An 18,328-nucleotide genomic window follows, 5' to 3' on the forward strand; every position below is an offset into this window, starting at 1 on the left:
CCTCATGCATCTCCCTCCCTCCCACCCTCCCCATCCCACCCCTCCAGGTGGTCACAAAGCACCGAGCTGATCTCCCTGTGCTCTGCGGCTGCTTCCCACTATCTATCTACCTTACGTTTGGTAGTGTATATATGTCCATGCCTCTCTTTCCTTTTATATTCTTAAAAAAATTTTGTTTGGTGCTCAAATTGTCCCAGATTTGGTCAGAGCCCATTCAGGCCCATCCATAGTTTGTTGAAGCTAAGTACAATGGAATAGGTGTTTTTGTCAAGTCTCCATCACTCTTTTGAGCACTTCCTTACTTTCAAGACATTCTAAGCTCATCTTGCATTTTCCCAGCCCTGGCCCTAAAATCTACTATTCTGCAGTGGGCCCTTGTTCTTACTGGAGAATATATTTGAAACCTGTATTTGGGCATTAGGTTTCATAACCACTGTGATGACTAAGCTCTCTTGTCTCTCTTCTATACTCTGATAGCACACTGAGGATGTCCTTGCCTCCACCTTACTCCACTCTAATTTGTCTTACATGCTGTAGCATTAGTGTTGTTATTTTTGTTTTTTGGTCTTTTGTTTTGTTGTTTTCAAAATGCTGCTATGATCTTGTAAGCTGTGTGCTTATAAGACCTTTTCATGGCATCCTTTTGCAATGGAATCTTGAAAAATCCTTAGCATGCCTCAGAAAACCAGCCTCTTCTCACACTTCTCTCTTCCTTAGTGTCCATCTTTTAGTCTCGTTGTCTTTCTTTAAGTTCCCTGAAACTCCCATGTTATTTCCAGTTCAGGATTTGCCTGTGCCCATACCTCTGTCTGAAATGCTTCCACTCCCAACCCTCCACCTAGTCTCTTGTCCTCAGATCCCAGCTTAACTGTCAGTTCTTGTGACTTCAGTCACTCACCAGGCACTGTTTCTTTATCTCAGTTTGTAATTATGTGCTTAATACTGTGATGCTTTGATTAAAGTCTCTTCTCTACTCTCCATTGTAAACTCCATCCTTACCACTGCATCCTTAAACACCGGGACAGGGTCTGCCACATAGTAAGAGTTTTGTATAAATTTGGTGATGAAGTATGTACTACCCACATAGAGGCCTGGCTTGATTTAAGCATTTCTACATTGAAAATGCCTAAGTTTAGTTTATTTTTATTAATTTTTTGTAATTGTCTTGAAATAGCCATGTAGCTGTTATAATGAGTAGTTTCAGAAATATTAAAAAATGTAATTTTAAAATTAATAAATACAGGGAAATCTGATGTTGTGTGTTTTCAGTAATAAGGCAAAAGGAACTTAGCTTAAACAGGCTTTTGATTTGAAAGAGATATTAATATTTTAAGTAACAGATCTTTGAGGAAACAATGAGTGGTTCTAAAATAAAGTTTGTAATGCACATAACTTCTCTCTCTCTCTTTTTGAAACATAGTTGATGATACTACTTTATCTGTCATTGATATTAGATTTTCAGAATTATTGTTAGAAAGATCCTAGTATTATTTTGAATCAGTAGTACTGTAAAATGGTATAATATTCTAAGCAACATCAGTGTCCAAAAATCACTGTGATCGCTCTAGCTGAATCATTTTTCCAATGATAAAATGGTTATCAAGCTATGTCCATACTCTAAGACTCATTTGTTCATTCAGTCTGCAACCTTGCCCAGCATTATGACATAGGATTGCTGTCAGTTCAGTTTTACCTTAAAACTGTAGGAAGGGTAGGTAGTATATTTGCACTACACTTATAAAGACTTTTTAAAAAACATCTTATTCCAACACTATCCCTTTCTAAGGCTTTTTAATTTTCTTCTAGGCTAATTTTTGATAGACTAGCAATTCACAGGTGAGAAATAAAAACCCATATAAGAGGTGATTAAAATACAACAGAACATTATTCATTTTCACAATTATCCTGAATTCCCATGGCAAATTACCAAATTTTACAGTTTTGAAACAGAGAAATGGAGATGAAGTGAGTAAAGAAAAATTTGCATTAGTGATGAAAGTTATACATGTGCATAATATCCATAAGAAAGATAATAACTGCAGCCTTAGTCATTGACCAGTGGGCATTTGTCTGCTATGCACACAGGTTCTGTGAAAAATCTGGATCATTAGCCAAATGAGGACATTTTACGGATTAGGAGTGTGTTAAGGTATTTGTTTCTAGGCATTGTGACCTCGGTCTTTAAAAAAGTTGGAATAAATTCGCCCTGGGACTTGGGCCTCCGAAGAAAGCCCTAAAGCAAAGATGGGGGTGAATGTGGATTTTACTCAGTTCCTGGCTTAGAATTACTGTTACTTTCAGACACTTTTAAAAGAATTGTAGCATAACAGTATGTGCTATGCATAGTAAAGTCCATAAAGTGCACTAATATTATGAATAAATCTCAATGAATTTTTACATATATACACACAGGTATCTATAACCAGAAAAAGATAAGGAACATTTCTAACGCCCCAGAAGGCTCTTTCATGTTCCCTTCCATTTAGTAGCCCTCTTACCCTACCCCATTCCCATCCATAACTACTACTTTTTTTTTCATATAATAAAATCATGCATTATACATCTTTTGTGTCCAGCTTCTTTCATTCAGTACACTGCCTATAAAATTGATTCATGTTGTTGAATGTATCAGTTAGTTGTTTTTTTATTGTTATACAATATTCCACTTTATGGAAATATTACCATTTGTCCATTTTCTTATTGATTGACATTTGGATTACTTCCTGGTTTTTGGTTATTTAAAATAAAGCTATTATGAACATTATTGTACATGTCTTTTGGTGGCCAAGTGTATTCATTTATTTGGGGTATATATCTAGGAGTAGAATTTCTATGACAAAGGATAAGTTAACATTTAGTTCAATAGATACTGAGGGTCTACAAAAATATAGTTATACCATTTTACATCTATGTAGACAATATGTGTAGTAATTCTAGTTACTACAATCCTTGACAATATTTGGTATTGAGAGTCATTTTAATTTTAGCCATTTTGGTGTATAGATAAAGGGTTTTGGGGGGTAACTTTTGGCTTTGGATTTTCACATGGTCTATAACTCATTTTAATCCTTGGATGTAGCATATTATTTAGCTATCTTCATATCTGGTCCTGGCCACCCACTTTTATGGCAGTTTTCCCAATGTGCTCCAGTGTATGTTTATTTGGAACTTCATTCTACCTACACTACCACCCTGGTTTTATTTTTCTTATTCTCTTTCTATGCACAAAAAGATTTTAGTTATTTGGATATACCTAAAAAATAAGGTAGGACAACTAAAATGTATAATAGTCATAAACATTATCACTGCTCACTGCTTTAATTAAAAGGTCATGTAATTTACATAGATAAAAATGCAGTCATTCCTCAGTATCTGTTGGTTCCACGATCCCCACAGATACCAAAATTAACAGGTGCTCAAGACCTTTATATAAAATGGCATAGTATTTGCATATCCTATATGCGAAGTATAATTAAAGTATACAGGAGGATGTGCAAAACCCATGCACATCCTCCCGTATACTTTAAATCATTTCTAGATGATTTACTTATGATACCTAATACAATGTAAATAGTTGTAAATACAATATAAATGCAAGTTAAATCAGTTCTGAAGCATAGCAAGTTCAAGTTTTGCTTTTTGGAACTTTCTGGAATTTTAAAAAATATTTTAAATCCACAGTTGGTTAAATTCCCAGTTGCAGAACCTGTGGATATGGAGGGTCAACTGTGTACAGAAAAAAAAGTGCTGCTCCATGCCATTACCACTTGCTCTTGACATGGCCAATTTGAGACAACTAGTAAGAATTAGGCTGCTATTATTTATGCAGAGTTAAGTGGAATAGGAGATGGTCCTGAGATGATGGCTAGGCTTTGTGTTACTGATCCAAATGCTTACCCCATTGAAAGGAGGTGGGAATATTTGTTATTTTCAGCATTGGTAGCCAAGTTAGAAAAAAATAGAAATTACAGTAAGAACTAAGTTAATTAGGACATATAGGGAGTGGGAAATTTAATCAATTATAGTTCATGGGGAATCAAAAATTTTAACCAGATTAACACACTTTTGTCAAACTTTCCTGTGGGACATTGCCTTTGTGTTCACATTTGTTTTCTGTCTCAGTAAGAAGAGCCTATTGAACGTGATTGATTTTGTCTCTGCAGACTGGGGATATTAAAAGAGCCTTGGTGACATCTTAATGGCCATGAATTTTCAGTGTTCTGTACAAAAGATAGAGACAGAAGATGAAGAGTTCACAAAGAATCTATAATGACTTGAGGATTTGCACTGGATTTATGAAGTAAAATTGCTCCATTTGGTTTTCCTGCCTTCTGCTTCTTTCTCTTAACCCACTGAATTGAAGAAAATACGAAGTCTGTCAACTCTGGTTATTACAGTTCTAATTAATTGAGGCTTTACCATCACTTGCTAATAATTGTATTTTCCCAAAGTGGAAGGTAGAATGGAAAAACATAGATGAAAATAATAAATATTACACAAAAAACTGATATTTTATCATGACTTACTGAAGTTCACTTTATTAAGTAAAAACAACAAGTTTTGAACTAATCTTATCCTGGAACTAAAAGAATTGGCTTGGCCAAGGAAGTATATTGTTCAGGAAAAAAAAAATGATCTATAGCCTCATCCACCAGAGGGCAGACAGCAGAAGCAAGAAGAACTACAATCCTGCGGCCTGTGAAACAAAAACCACATTCACAGAAAGATAGAAAAGATGAAAAGGCAGAGGGCTATGTACCAGATGAAGGAACAAGAAAAAAGCTCAGAGAAACAATTAAAGGAAGAGGAGATAGGCAACCTTCCAGAAAAATAATTCAGAATAATGATAGTGAACATGATCCAGGACCTTGGAAAAAGAATGAAGGCAAAGATCAAGAAGATGGAAGAAATATTTTAAAAAGACCTAGAAGAATTAAAAAACAAATAAACAGAGATGAACAATAAAATAACTGAAATGAAAACTACACTAGAAGGAATCAATAGCAGAATAACTGAGGCAGAAGAACAGATAAGTGACCTGGGAGACAAAATGGTGGAATTCACTGCTGCAGAACAGAATAAACAAAAAGGAATGTAAAGAAATGAAGACAGCCTAAGAGACCTCTGGGACAACATTAAGTGCAATAACATTCACATTATGGGGGACCCAGAAGGTGAAGAGAGAGAGAAAGGACCTGAGAAAATATTTGAAGAGATTATAGTTGAAAACTTCCCTAACATGGGAAAGGAAATAGCCACCCAAGTACAGGAAGCACACAGAGTCCCATACAGGATAAACCCAAGGAGAAACACACTGAGACACATAGTAATCAAACTGGCAGAAAGTAAAAACAAAGAAAAACTATTAAAAGCCGCAAGGTAAAAATGACAAATAACATAGAAGGGAACTCCCATAAGGTTAACAGCTGATTTCTCAGCAGAAACTCTACAAGGCATAAGGGAGTGGCATCATGTATTTAAAGTGATGAAAGGGAAGAACCTATGACCAAGATTACTCTAACTGGCAAGGATCTCATTCAGATATGATGGAGAAACAAAAGTTTACAGACAAGCAAAAGCTAAGAGAATTCAACACCATGAAACCAGCTCTACAACAATACTAAATACTAAAGGAACTCCTCCAAGTGGGAAACACAAGAGAAGAAAAGGACTGACAAAAACAAACCCAAAACATTTAAGAAAATTGTCACAAGAATATACATATCAATAATTACCCTAAATGTGAATGGATTAAATGCTCCAACCAAAGGTCACAGGCTAGCTGAATGGATCCAAAAACAGGACCCATATATATGCTGTCTACAAGAGACCCACTTCAGACCTAGGGACACATTCAGACTGAATGTGAGGGGATGGAAAAAGATATTCCATGGAAATGGAAATCAAAAGAAAGCTGGAGTAGCAATACTCATATCAGATAAAATAGACTTTAAATTAAAGAATGTTACAAGAGAAAAGAGAGGACACTACATAATGATCAGGGGACAAATCCAAGAAAAATATATAACAATTATATATATATATATATATATATATATATATATGTACCCAACATAGGAGCACCTCAATACATAAGGCAATTGCTAACAGCTATAAAAGAGGAAATCAACAGTAACAAAATAGGAGAGGGGTTTTTTAACACCTCACTTACACCAATGGACAGATCATCCAAAATGAAAATAAATAAGGAAACAGAAGCTTTAAAGGACACAATACACCTGATAGATTTAATTGATATTTATGGGACATTCCATCGAAAAACAGCAGATTACCCTTTCTTCTCAAGTGTGCATGGAACATTCTCCAAGAGAGATCACATCTTGATTCACAAACCAAGCTGCAGTAAATTTAAGAAAATTGAAATCATATCAAGCATCTTTTCTGATCATAATACTATGAGATTAGAAATGAATTACAGGAGACAAAATGTAAAAAACACAAACACATGGAGGCTAAACAATATGTTACTAAATAACCAAGAGATCACTGAAGAAATCAAAGAGGAAATAAAAAAATACCTAGAGACAAATGACAATGAAAACACAATGATCCAAAACGTATGGGATGCAGCAAAGTCAGTTCTAAGAGGGAAGTTTACAGCTATACAAGCCTATCTCAAGAAACAAGAAAAATCTCAAATAAACAATCTAACCTTACACCTCAAGGAACTAGAGAAAGAAGAACAAACAAAACTCAAAGTTAGCAGAAGAAAACATAAAGATCAGAGCAGAAATAAATGAAATAGAAACAAAGAAAACATTAGCAAAGATAAATAAAACTAAAAACTGGTTCTTTGAGAAGATAAACAAAATTGATAAACCATTAGCTAGACTCATCAAGAAAAAGAGGGAGAATACTCAAATCAATAAAATTAGAAATGAAAAAGAAGAAGTTACAGCAGACACTGCAGAAATACAAAGCTTCCTAAGAGACTACTACAAGCAAGTCTATGCCAATAAAATGGACAACTTGGAAGAAATGGACTAATTTTTAGAAAGGTATAAGCTTCCAAGACTGAACCAGGAAGAAACAGAAAATATGAACAGGCCAATCACAAGCAATGACCTTGAAACTATGATTAAAAATCTTCCAACAAACAAAAGTCTAGGACAAGATGGCTTCACAGGTAAATTCTATCAAACATTTAGAGAAGAGCTAACACCCATCCTTCTCAAACTCTTCCAAAAAATTGCAGAGGAAGGAGCACTCCCAAACTCATTCTATGAGGCCACCATCACCCTGATATCAAAACCAGAAAAAGACTAAAAAAAAAAAGAAAATTACAAACTAATAACACTGATGAATATAGATGTTGAAATCCTCAACAGAATACTAGCAAACAGAATCCAACAACACGTTAAAAGGATCATACACCATGACCAAGTGGGATTTATCCCAGGGATGCAAGGATTATTCAATATACATAAATCAATCAATGTGATACACCATATTAACAAATTGAAGAATAGAAACCATATGATCATCTCAATAGATGCAGAAAAACTTTTGACCAAATTGAACACCCATTTATGATAAAAACTCTCTAGAAAGTGGGCATAGAGGGAACCTACCTCAACATAATAAAGGCTATATATGACAAACCCACAGCAAACATCATTCTCAATGGTGAAAAACTGAAAGCATTTCCTCTAAGATCAGGAACAAGAAAAGGATGTCCACCCTCACCACTATTATTCAACATATTTTGGATGTCCTAGCCATGGCAATCAGAGAAGAAAAAGAAATAAAAGCAATACAAATTGTAAAAGAAGAAGTAAAACTTTCACTCTTTGCAGATGACATGATACTATACATAGAGAATCCTAAAAATGCCACCAGAAAACTACTAGAGCTAATCCATGAATTTGGCAAAGTAGCAGGTTACAAAATTAATGCACAGAAATCTCTTGCATTCCTATAAAATAATGATGAAAAATCTGAAAGAGAAATTAAGGACACACTCCCATTTACCATTGCAACAAAAGGAATAAAACACCTAGGAATAAACCTACCTAAGGAGACAAAAGACCTGTATGCAGAAAACTATAAGACACTCATGAAAGAAATTAAAGATCATACCAACAGATGGAGAGACATACCATGTTCTTGGATTGGAAGAATCAATATTGTGAAAATGACTATACTACCCAAAGTAACCTACAGATTCAATGCAATACTTATCAAATTACCAATGGCATTTTTTATGGAAGTAGAACAAAAAAAATCTTAAAATTTGTATGGAGACACAAAAGATCCCAAATATCCAAAGCAGTCTTGAGGGAAAAAAATGGACCAGGAGGAATCAGACTCCCTGACTTCAGACTATACTATAAAGCTACAGTAATCAAAACAATATGGTACTGGCACAAAAACAGAAACATAGATCAATCGACCAAGATAGAAAGCCCAGAGATAAACCCACACACCTATGGTCAACTAATCTATGACAAAGGAGGCAAGGGTATACAATGGAGAAAAGACAGTCTCTTCAATAAGTTGTGCTGGGAAAACTGGACTGCTACATATAAAGAATGAAATTAGAAAACTCCTTAACACCATACACAAAAATAAACTCAAAATGGATTGGAGACCTAAATGTAAGACCAGACACTATAAAACTCTTAGAGGAAAACATAAGAAGGACACTCTTTGACATAAATCACAGCAAGATCCTTTTTGACCCATGTCCTAGAGAAATGCAAATATAAACAAAAATAAATAAATGGGACCTAATGAAACTTCAAAGCTTTTGCACAGTAAAGGAAACCATAAACAAGATGAAAAGACAGCCCTCACAATTGGAGAAAATATTTGCAAATGAATCAAAGGACAAAGGATTAATCTCCAAAATATATAAACAGCTCATGCAGCTTAATATTAAAAAAAAACAAACAACCCATTCCAAAAATGTGTAGAAGACCTAAATAGACATTTCTCCAAAGGAGACATACAGATGGTCAAGAAGCACATGAAAAGCTGTTCAACATCACTAATTATTAGAGAAATGCAAATCAAAACTACAGTGTGGTATCACCGCACATCAGTTAGAATGGGCCTCATCAGAAAATCTACAAACAACAAATGCTGGAGAGAGTGTGGAGAAAAGGGAACCCTCTTGCACTGTTGGTAGGAATGTAAATTGATACAGTCACTATGGAGAAGAGTATGGAGGTTCCTTAAAAATCTAAAAATAGAATTACCATATGATCTAGCAATCCCACTATTGGGCATATACCCAGAGAAAACCATAATTCATAAAGACACATGCCCCCCAATGTTCATTGAAACACTCTTTACAATAACCAGGTCATGGAAGCAACCTAAATGCCCATTGACAGATGAATGGATAAAGCAGATGTGGTACATATATGCAATGGAATATTACTCAGCCATAAAAAGGAACAAAATTAGGTCATTTGTTGAGACGTGGATGGATCTAGAGACTGTCATGTAGAGTGAAGTAAGTCAGAAAGAGAAAAACAAATATCGTATATTAACACATATATGTGGAACCTAGTAAAATGGTACAGATGAACTGGTTTGCAGGGCAGAAATTGAGACATAGATGGTAGAGAACAAACGTAAGGACACCAAGCGGGGAAAGCAGTGGGGTGGTGGGAGTGGTGGTGTAATGAATTTGGCGATTGGGATTGACATATATACCTTGATGTGTATAAAATTGATGACTATTAAAAACCTTCTGTAAAAAAATTTAAAAAAAAGATTAAGTAAGTACTAGAGAGGTAATATAAAACATGAGTAATATAATTAACACTGTTGTATATTATATATGAAAGGTGTTAAGAGAGTAAATCCTAAGAGTTCTCATTACCAGGAAAATAGTTTTTCTTTCTTTCTTTTTTTTTTTTTACTTTAGATGATGAGATGTTTACCAAACTTACTTTGGCAATAATTCCATGATGTATGTAAGTCAAATAATTATGCTGTGTAACTTAAACTTAAAACTTATATGTCAATTATATCTCAATAAAAGTAGAATAAAAAACAAATAAACAAACAAACAAGAAGAAACAGGAAAAATCTCAAAAAAAGAGAGAGAAAATAACATGAGATTTGAAGTCCAAAAGTCAGAGTCCAAATTCCAGAATGTGACATTGAGCATGACATTAACTTGTTTTGTGAACCAGTTTCTTCAGCCTCAAAATGAGAAATAATAACAATACTACTTATTTTAAAGATTATTGTGATAATCAAATTGGACGATATACATTAAATTGTGTGTGACCTGTGAAACCCTATGACAACAAGAGTCATTATCAGGGTATCAAATGTAAAGAAACAGGAGTGCAAGAGGAGGTGGAATGGGATGGGGTTTGGGCACAGTGTCCTTACTGTGCTCATTTGACTGATCATATGTACAGAGATGAGATGGTATATCTTTTAGTAACTAGTGAGATGCTTAAAGTTTTCTTGAGCTATTTGCTAGGAAGCAGCTGGGGTCATCTTCCCGATTTTTATCCTAATTATTTTGGTTATAATAAAGAAACTGAAACTCACCAGTTATATCTGATAAGGGAAATATTATCTTTAAGTTATCTGGTTAAACATAATTCGGGTGAGAAAAACTGTCCATCAGTGACTTGTTCCAAGGGCTGGGGGAAGTACCTCTATTATGCTTATAGCCTGAAACCGATTATCTGAGCTGTGCAGATTTCCAGGAGTAGAGAGAGGAGGATTTGGTTCACTGGGGGAAAAAGCTGACCTGAAAATCTCAAAATCTGGATTTAAGAAACAAGGAAGCAGGTGACATTGGCAAAGTGGTCTCTTTTCTTTGGACCTCATTCTTATGTATGAAATAGGTGGGTGGCCCTCGCATTCTCCACCCTTGTTTACTCCCCCAGTACATAGCCCTTATGATGTCTTATTGCTCTCCATTAAAATCTTCCAAAAAGGAATTTAAAGCCATTCACACTAAGATACAAATAACTGATGCGATTTCCCCTATAAAGGGAATGGAGGTTTTAAGCTTAAGGAATGAAGCACTAGCTGTAGATTTCCAGACATTAATCAAAAGGTGGGGGGATTATTTTGGAAGCTAAAAGTAACTGTCCAACATCTTACAATCATAACTTGTTGGTAGCTATGCTTTCTTCCTGTGTTGTCATGTGGCACAAGTGGAAAGATGAACAATAAGATGAGAGAAGCAATGAGCCTGGGTAGCTAATCATAGTGTGCAGGCCCTGTAGAGATGCCAAAAAAGGCAAATGAACACTAGGGAGAAAGAACTCATCTTCCTGACCTCCTTATCTAGCTTGAGCCCCAACTCCCTCTCTATGCATTCCAGGATAGTTTATTTAGTCTAAATATCCCATATTTGAAGCTTACTGCACTTTGTAATTAAGCAGAATTATACAGTTCTGAAGGAGAAAAGGCTTGACTAAGTATGTATAGTCTCTGGACTACTGGGGAGCTTGCTAGAAATGCAGAATCTCAGGCTCACTTCAGACCCACTGTATGAGAATCTGCATTTTAACAAGTTTCCAAGGTGATTTGTGTGGATATGAAGGCTTGAGAAAACACTGAATCCATATATTGTTACATTTATTCCCCAGTAATTAAAATCCCTGGTGTCATCAAAGGCTCTTTTGCCTAATTTAAGCGGTTCTTCTTGCAATGCTATTTTCATACTCTAACTACTAATATACAGTTGTCAGATCCCCCAGACCTGCTCTGAAATTCTCTGGAGCCCAGCTATACATATTTAGTTCTTTTAATGTTTACTCATAAATCAAGCCCTGCATTCCCTTAATCAATCCAGCAACTCTCCCCTGAATTTGCAGCAATTTGTCAACATCTTTTTATATCTGAGGAGCTCTAGACCTGAATGTAATTTTCTATGAGCGTACACAGATGTTATTTGCAGGATTTAAAAGTCCTTTAAGATATGTGACCAAGGCTAATAATCAAACAAAATGAAGGCAGTGCTTGTGCAAAGACTAAATCCATTAGAAACCCATTTGACAGTAGCATCATCATCATTATCATCATCGTCTTAACTACAACTCAAAAGATAGTCAGTTCTTAAGCTCTTATCATGTGTATATTAGGTGCTAAGGATATTAAGAGGTGTAAGACAGGAACCCATTCCATGGAAAGGTGTGAGTCTAGTTGGAGAAAAAAAAATTTCAATAAAATAAATAATAGAAAGCTACAAAATAGTATATACCATGTACAAAATAAGTGGTTGAGAAACAGTGGAGGAAGAGGAATTACTGTGGCCCAACACCCTTAGGAAACATTTCAGAGAGGCCTTAAGAACATGCAAATATCTAGATTAATGGAAAAAGGTATAAAGGACAGCTGACAAGAGTAAATAAAGTAAAAGTATGATTCTAAACAAAACTTTGACTTTTTTCTTTGTAGACTCTCCACTTGCTGTGTTCTGAGACTGAACATTTCTTTTCCTCTCTACATTTCCTGTATTCTCCAAATGTTTTAGTAATCATATATTGTTTTAAAAGATAAAATAAATGATATGTATTTTATGAAGAAGAGGAGAAAATGCATGGTTTATATTTCTTTACATCATACTATCTCTTTCATCCAAAAGAAGAAAAAACTCAGCAAAATAGTGTGCACAGAGGAAAAAATGAGGCCTCCTTAAGCTTCCCTTTCCTCCTGTTCAGTCTGGCTGCAGGAAGGGAGAGGAGAACAAATGGCTTCCAATGATGTTTTCTAGTAAAAGAATTTGAAATAATATTCAGGATACCTCAGTTCTATAGCTGGTCCTGCTATGACCAAATTATATGATGTTGCATGTCACTTACTCTCTCAGATGCCAAATGGGGGTTGTATTATGATTGTCCCATGTTCCCTAAAGACCTTTTTTGGGTGATAAGACCTTCGTATGGACTTCCAATATCCCTGATTTAAATCTGTAATATACTGTTGTCAAATGACCATATAATTTATTGTTCAAATCCAGACACCTAAGAATGAAAGGGGCCTTTGTTAATATTTACACCAGAACAACAGTTATCAACAGGCACTGTACTGGCCCATCAAGCCGCTTGGTCACCCCAGCTGGTGCAGACCAGATGAGCACTAGAACTCTGTTTTGGGGGAAAGAGAAGGGATTCTTTGTCTACAAAGGAACAGATTGTTTGGCTTTGTGAAACCAAGAATTTGATTCTCCAGTTTAAGCTGTTCTGTCCAAAAGCCGTGCTTTGTGTGAAGGACACATTAGTGCATGGAGTGAAACATGAGGATTTGCTAGATATAATGATTTTCTGGTCTCCTTCTCACCTCTGCTCTGGCAGATTGAGTTAAAAATGTTCTCAAGGCCACCGAATAGATTGATGCATATTCTAATTCTTAATGCCTGCAGGGCAGTAACTCAGGCCTGATTCTTTCAGCTATAATAACAAGGTTTATTTTATTGCAGTTTGAAGGCTGTTCAGGACCGCAGTAGGAGAGCATGTCCCCTGACTCAAATAGGCTAAACATCTGTTAAGTTATTCCCCAACTTTCCCCTTAACTTTGCTTTATTGTTATTACCCTCAGGAGGCCACTAAGCAGGAATTTGTGGGAGGAAGAATGTAAGTGACATTTGTATCATTATTCACACATTTTGGCAGTTTATTATCTGGGAACTCATCCCCCCACACTCCCCAAGGAACTTAATATGAAATAATATTAACATATTAAGCACATAATGTGAGGCTGCATTAATTAATATAATGTTCAGCTCTCCTGCAAATTGTGGTCCAACTGTGCTTCTTTTACTGAAATCAAACAGTATGAGAGGTAACATGGTTGTCCGGAGAGTGACTAGGCATAGAGGATGCCTAAAACAACCTTGCTCAGTGTGAAGAAAAAGAGGAATGTGAAAGTTATCTTCTAGAATCAGAAATTCTCCCATGGAGAAAAGGAGTGCATTTGTATCAGTGATGATCCAGAAGATAAAATGAAAGGAATATAAAATATAACTTCCAGTCTAGTAGGCCTGAGGCCAGCCTATGCATATGGAGAGATGTTTCAGAAGAGGCTGGTTATTAGGATGTAGGAGTTTTGCACTGGGTTAGTGCAGATCTGTAAGGAATCTCTAAGTCTAGGATTCTGTGGTGGTCTGTGATTTATATACTAACCTGAAGTTATCTAGTTCTCCTCAACTGGAAATGCACTTAAACCTATAGAACTTCCTTGTTACAATGTTAGGTTACTATTCTTACTCTCTGCTGTGTAAAGTAGTACTTCATCTTAAATATTCAACAGTGATCCTTTTCAAATTTCAATAGTATTTCTTCTAGTTATAATTGTAATGAGTTTGCTTGCCTCCCAAACATTCCTTTCCTTTTTCCTGAAAGAGATCTGATTTTACTCAGGTTTCTATCTCTTCTGTATTCAGCTATATTACTCAAGAAAATCTAACTCTACCCTCTGTTTCAAAGATGAGCTCTGCTTAAAATAATCATGGTGATCTCTTGCCAGTCATTGGTCTAACAATGTACATATGACTCAATTCCGGCCTGTGAGATTCAAGGAGAAAATGGTTGGAGACCTTTGTGAAGATTCTTGATCTTATGAGGAAGGAAAACAAGGGTTAGTTTCTCTCTCAGAAAGCAAATGAGGAAGCTTGGTCTCAGTGACTTCTGGCATCCATCATAAGGCCATGAAGAAATCTAGCTTGAAGAGAGCTCATGTTGAGAGAAGGAAAGAATAACAGAAATGCAGCTGGAGCCTCAGTTAGGCCAAATCAGGTCACTTACCTCTGAACTTTCAGGAAGCCAATAAAGTTCCTTTTTAAGCTAATTTCTACTGCTTGCATCTGAAAGCATCCTAACTGATAACCTGATCCTCTGGGATGAACAGACGACCAGATCTTTTCCCTAACTTCCCCTTCAGTAATCTCCCAAACTGTGTGACCAAACTGTATGAACAAGATAACATCTAGAGGAAGATTAGAGGAGTTGACAACACGGCACACACACCTGCACACAGTGGGGGATGGTGATGACTCAGACACTCTATCTCAATGATTAACTGAGATGACTTCCCTCCTTCTCTTCAAAAGTTTCACAGATGAACAGAATCTTCAGAGGTGGTTTTCAGGGGGTGCTGAGTCCACCATCTCTCCAGACTGCTGGAATTCTGATTAAAGACACCTTTCTTTTCTACCATTTGTGAGTATGATTTTGTAAGCAGTGAGCAACATGTCCCAATTCATTCAATAACATACAGACCTTATTTGAATTCTATCAGTTTTTTCACTAATGTCAGTTTTTCTGTTCCAGGATCTTACCCAACATTGCACACTGCATTTAGTTACAATTTCTCTTTAGTTTCTTCCAATCTTGAAGAGTTATTTAGTCTCTTTATCTTTTAATATCCTGACACTTTTGGAAAGTGCTGATATTTATTTTTCATGATCATTGGTCAAAGCTCTACTCAGTCTTGCCATTTTTGGTGTATTCATGAATGTAAGTTGTTCAGTGTTCTTGATGTCTTTAGTAATAAACTCTCCTGGAAATATTTTTCTTTACAAAAGGATGTCAATCATCACAGTATAAGAGTTCACTTAGAGGATATTTTTAGTGTTATAAACAAAAGGGATGCTGTCTTAATTAATTTTTAAGTCTTATTTCCAATGGTCTTTTTGAAGGTTTTCAGGATTTTTTTAAATTTTAGGCCACAAATGTCACATTCAGGGAATATATATTAAACACTTACTATGAGCAAGGAATTGTACTTTTTGTGAAGACACAAAGGTGGTATGACATAGTCTCTGCTCTCAAGAAAAACAAAACATTGGGCTACATCTTCAGAGGACAGTAAACAGTGATCCTTAGGTTCCTTTTATTTGTTGTGGTCAAACCTACAAACTGTTTTCTTAATCAACATATGTATCTGGGCCAGTTATTTAGGGAAGAAATATTAGCTCAGAAAGGGGGAAGGGTGTCTTTCACCTCATTCTAGAAAAATATATACAACAGAATAAGTATCTCCTGTGTCACCAGAACCAAGAAAGATTTGCCTATCATGGAAGATTTAAACAGATGAAAATTTCTCCATATATACTCTCCAAGGCTTGAAAAATGTAGTGTCTGATGGCTAGACTGTCAGATTTTCTTTAATGACCATTTAATATGTCATCCTCAAATTGTTGAAATAAATGTGGAATCAACATTATTATAGCCTTTGTAGAGCAAGATATTAATGAAATATACCATGAAATAATGTTGAGCATTCTAATTAATTATAATTACAATGAATATGCTATTTTCCTAGAAATAATTTTTAGTTTCTGAAGTTCAAAAAATACTGTAGTTACAGAAATTATAATTTGTTATGAAATGGCAAAAAATGTGTGCTCTTAATCTATAATGCCTTGTAGCCAATGGAGACAGCTTGGGTTGCTGCCATTGATTAAATATAGGAGCATAGTTGGAGCATTTAATCAATCATAACGCCACTTTAATGCACTGTATCACTCCAAAGCTGGCGCAGTTAGAGAAGCTGCACTGTAGGCCAGAATACAAATGTGGAACAATAAAATGAGAAGGAAAAAAGAATGACTTCTTTCTGTGTCAGAGTCTTCATGTTTCAAAATGTATGAAATGGATAAAATTTTACATGCATTATATGTATCATTTTGGCTGCACAGATGTGAAAAAACAACTATCACTTGCAATATGTAGAGCTATGGCCACACGTGTGAGCATAAACAAGTGTAGTAGTTTGAGATAGGAAATAATAATAATGGATTTTTGAAGAACATTATTGTTAATGAATATTTTATGGTATGTTACTTCTCTTGAAAGTTACTTAATTCCTGCCCAAATGAGCATTTCTAATATCACTAATGCCACAGCTACAGCAAAGGAAAGAAGCTAGTGCCAGAAGAAGAAGGAAAAGGAGGAAAAGAAAGGAAGGCAGGGAAAGGAAGAGGAAGAGGAAGGACTGAGGTGCTATTTAATTGGTATTTCAGATTTGATATAAGAAAATGGTCAGTCCTGTGAATCACCATGTGGCATGGAATGATCTGGGACCAAGAGAATTAATGATGACATAGAATCATATGACCAAAGAAGATAGAAGGTTCATCTATTTGGATAGCTGGGTGAAGGCTTTTCTTCGTCCATTCTAAGGAAGAATTATAGTTAATGCCATAACCATGTGGTATGCATCAATGATACTTTGTATTACCTACATATATAACATGTTTGTCTGTCTACCTATCTATCTCTCTATATATAACTTTAGTTAAGAATTAAATTGTTTATATCACAATGTGTTCATTTAATTCCTTTGTCATCTTTGTAAAGTCTGGACCTACAAGAATCATTGAAGAGTTGCTGAGGAGACAATTTTGAAAGAGCTGGATCCAAATGACATCTGAAGTGGAAACTGTGGGTTCCAGAACTGGAAGAACAGGGAAATATTACCCCTGTTAATGGTCCCTTCTGTATCATCCTGCAGTATTTACTGCCAAAGTGTCTACCCATCTGTAGAACCAAATTGAAGGTGAGCCTGCATTCTTAGTGCTTACGTGGAACCTTCTTACCTCCAGTTCTTCTTGCTCATCTTTTAGCCTTAGTGTTTTAGGATACATTTTAGTTCTTGATTAGTTTTTAACCACTTTATTGAGGAATGATTGACATACAAAAAGCTGTACATATATATGTATAAAACTTGATGAGTTTGGACAAAAGTACACATCTGTGAAACCATCACTACAATCTATTCCATAAACATATCCATCATCTCCAAAAGTTCCTTATTATTTTTCATGGATATTAGTTTTGATTGTTCAATGTTAGTCATAAAATAAGCACCTTTTAAATATTTAAAAAATCAACTCATCTGGTTTGAAGTTTTGAGCTGGTATTGAACATGATAAATGGCCACTTTTTTCAAGGAATTGATAGAAGGCAATGTTAATACATATGACATTACATGATATGAATGAATTGTGTAAGAGAGTACATAAGTGTAAACTGTGGGATAAAATTACTTTAAGAGCTGAGAGAAGTTCGAAGGAAAACATGGTGAGACCTCAGGTGGTCAGGGGAAACTTCAGGGGGGAGGTGGGATTAAACCTGGGCCATCATGATAGGTTTGATTAATTGAAATAAATGGAAAGATTGACTGAGATAATCCATAGAGATATCATGAGCTACAGAAGCTTCCCAAAGTTTCCTGTGAAACAACAGAGGGAATAGAGATTTTTAGGCATGATAAGGAATGTTAAAGAAGATAATAACCTGAGCATAATTGCCACAGAAGCTACTCTTTTCTGAAAAATTTTGAGATGAGTACTCATAGTATAGTGCCTGCTAATACATTT

This window comes from Mesoplodon mirus, assembly GCF_964341445.2.
Source record: "Mesoplodon mirus genome assembly, chromosome: 13".
NCBI lineage: Eukaryota > Metazoa > Chordata > Mammalia > Artiodactyla > Ziphiidae > Mesoplodon > Mesoplodon mirus.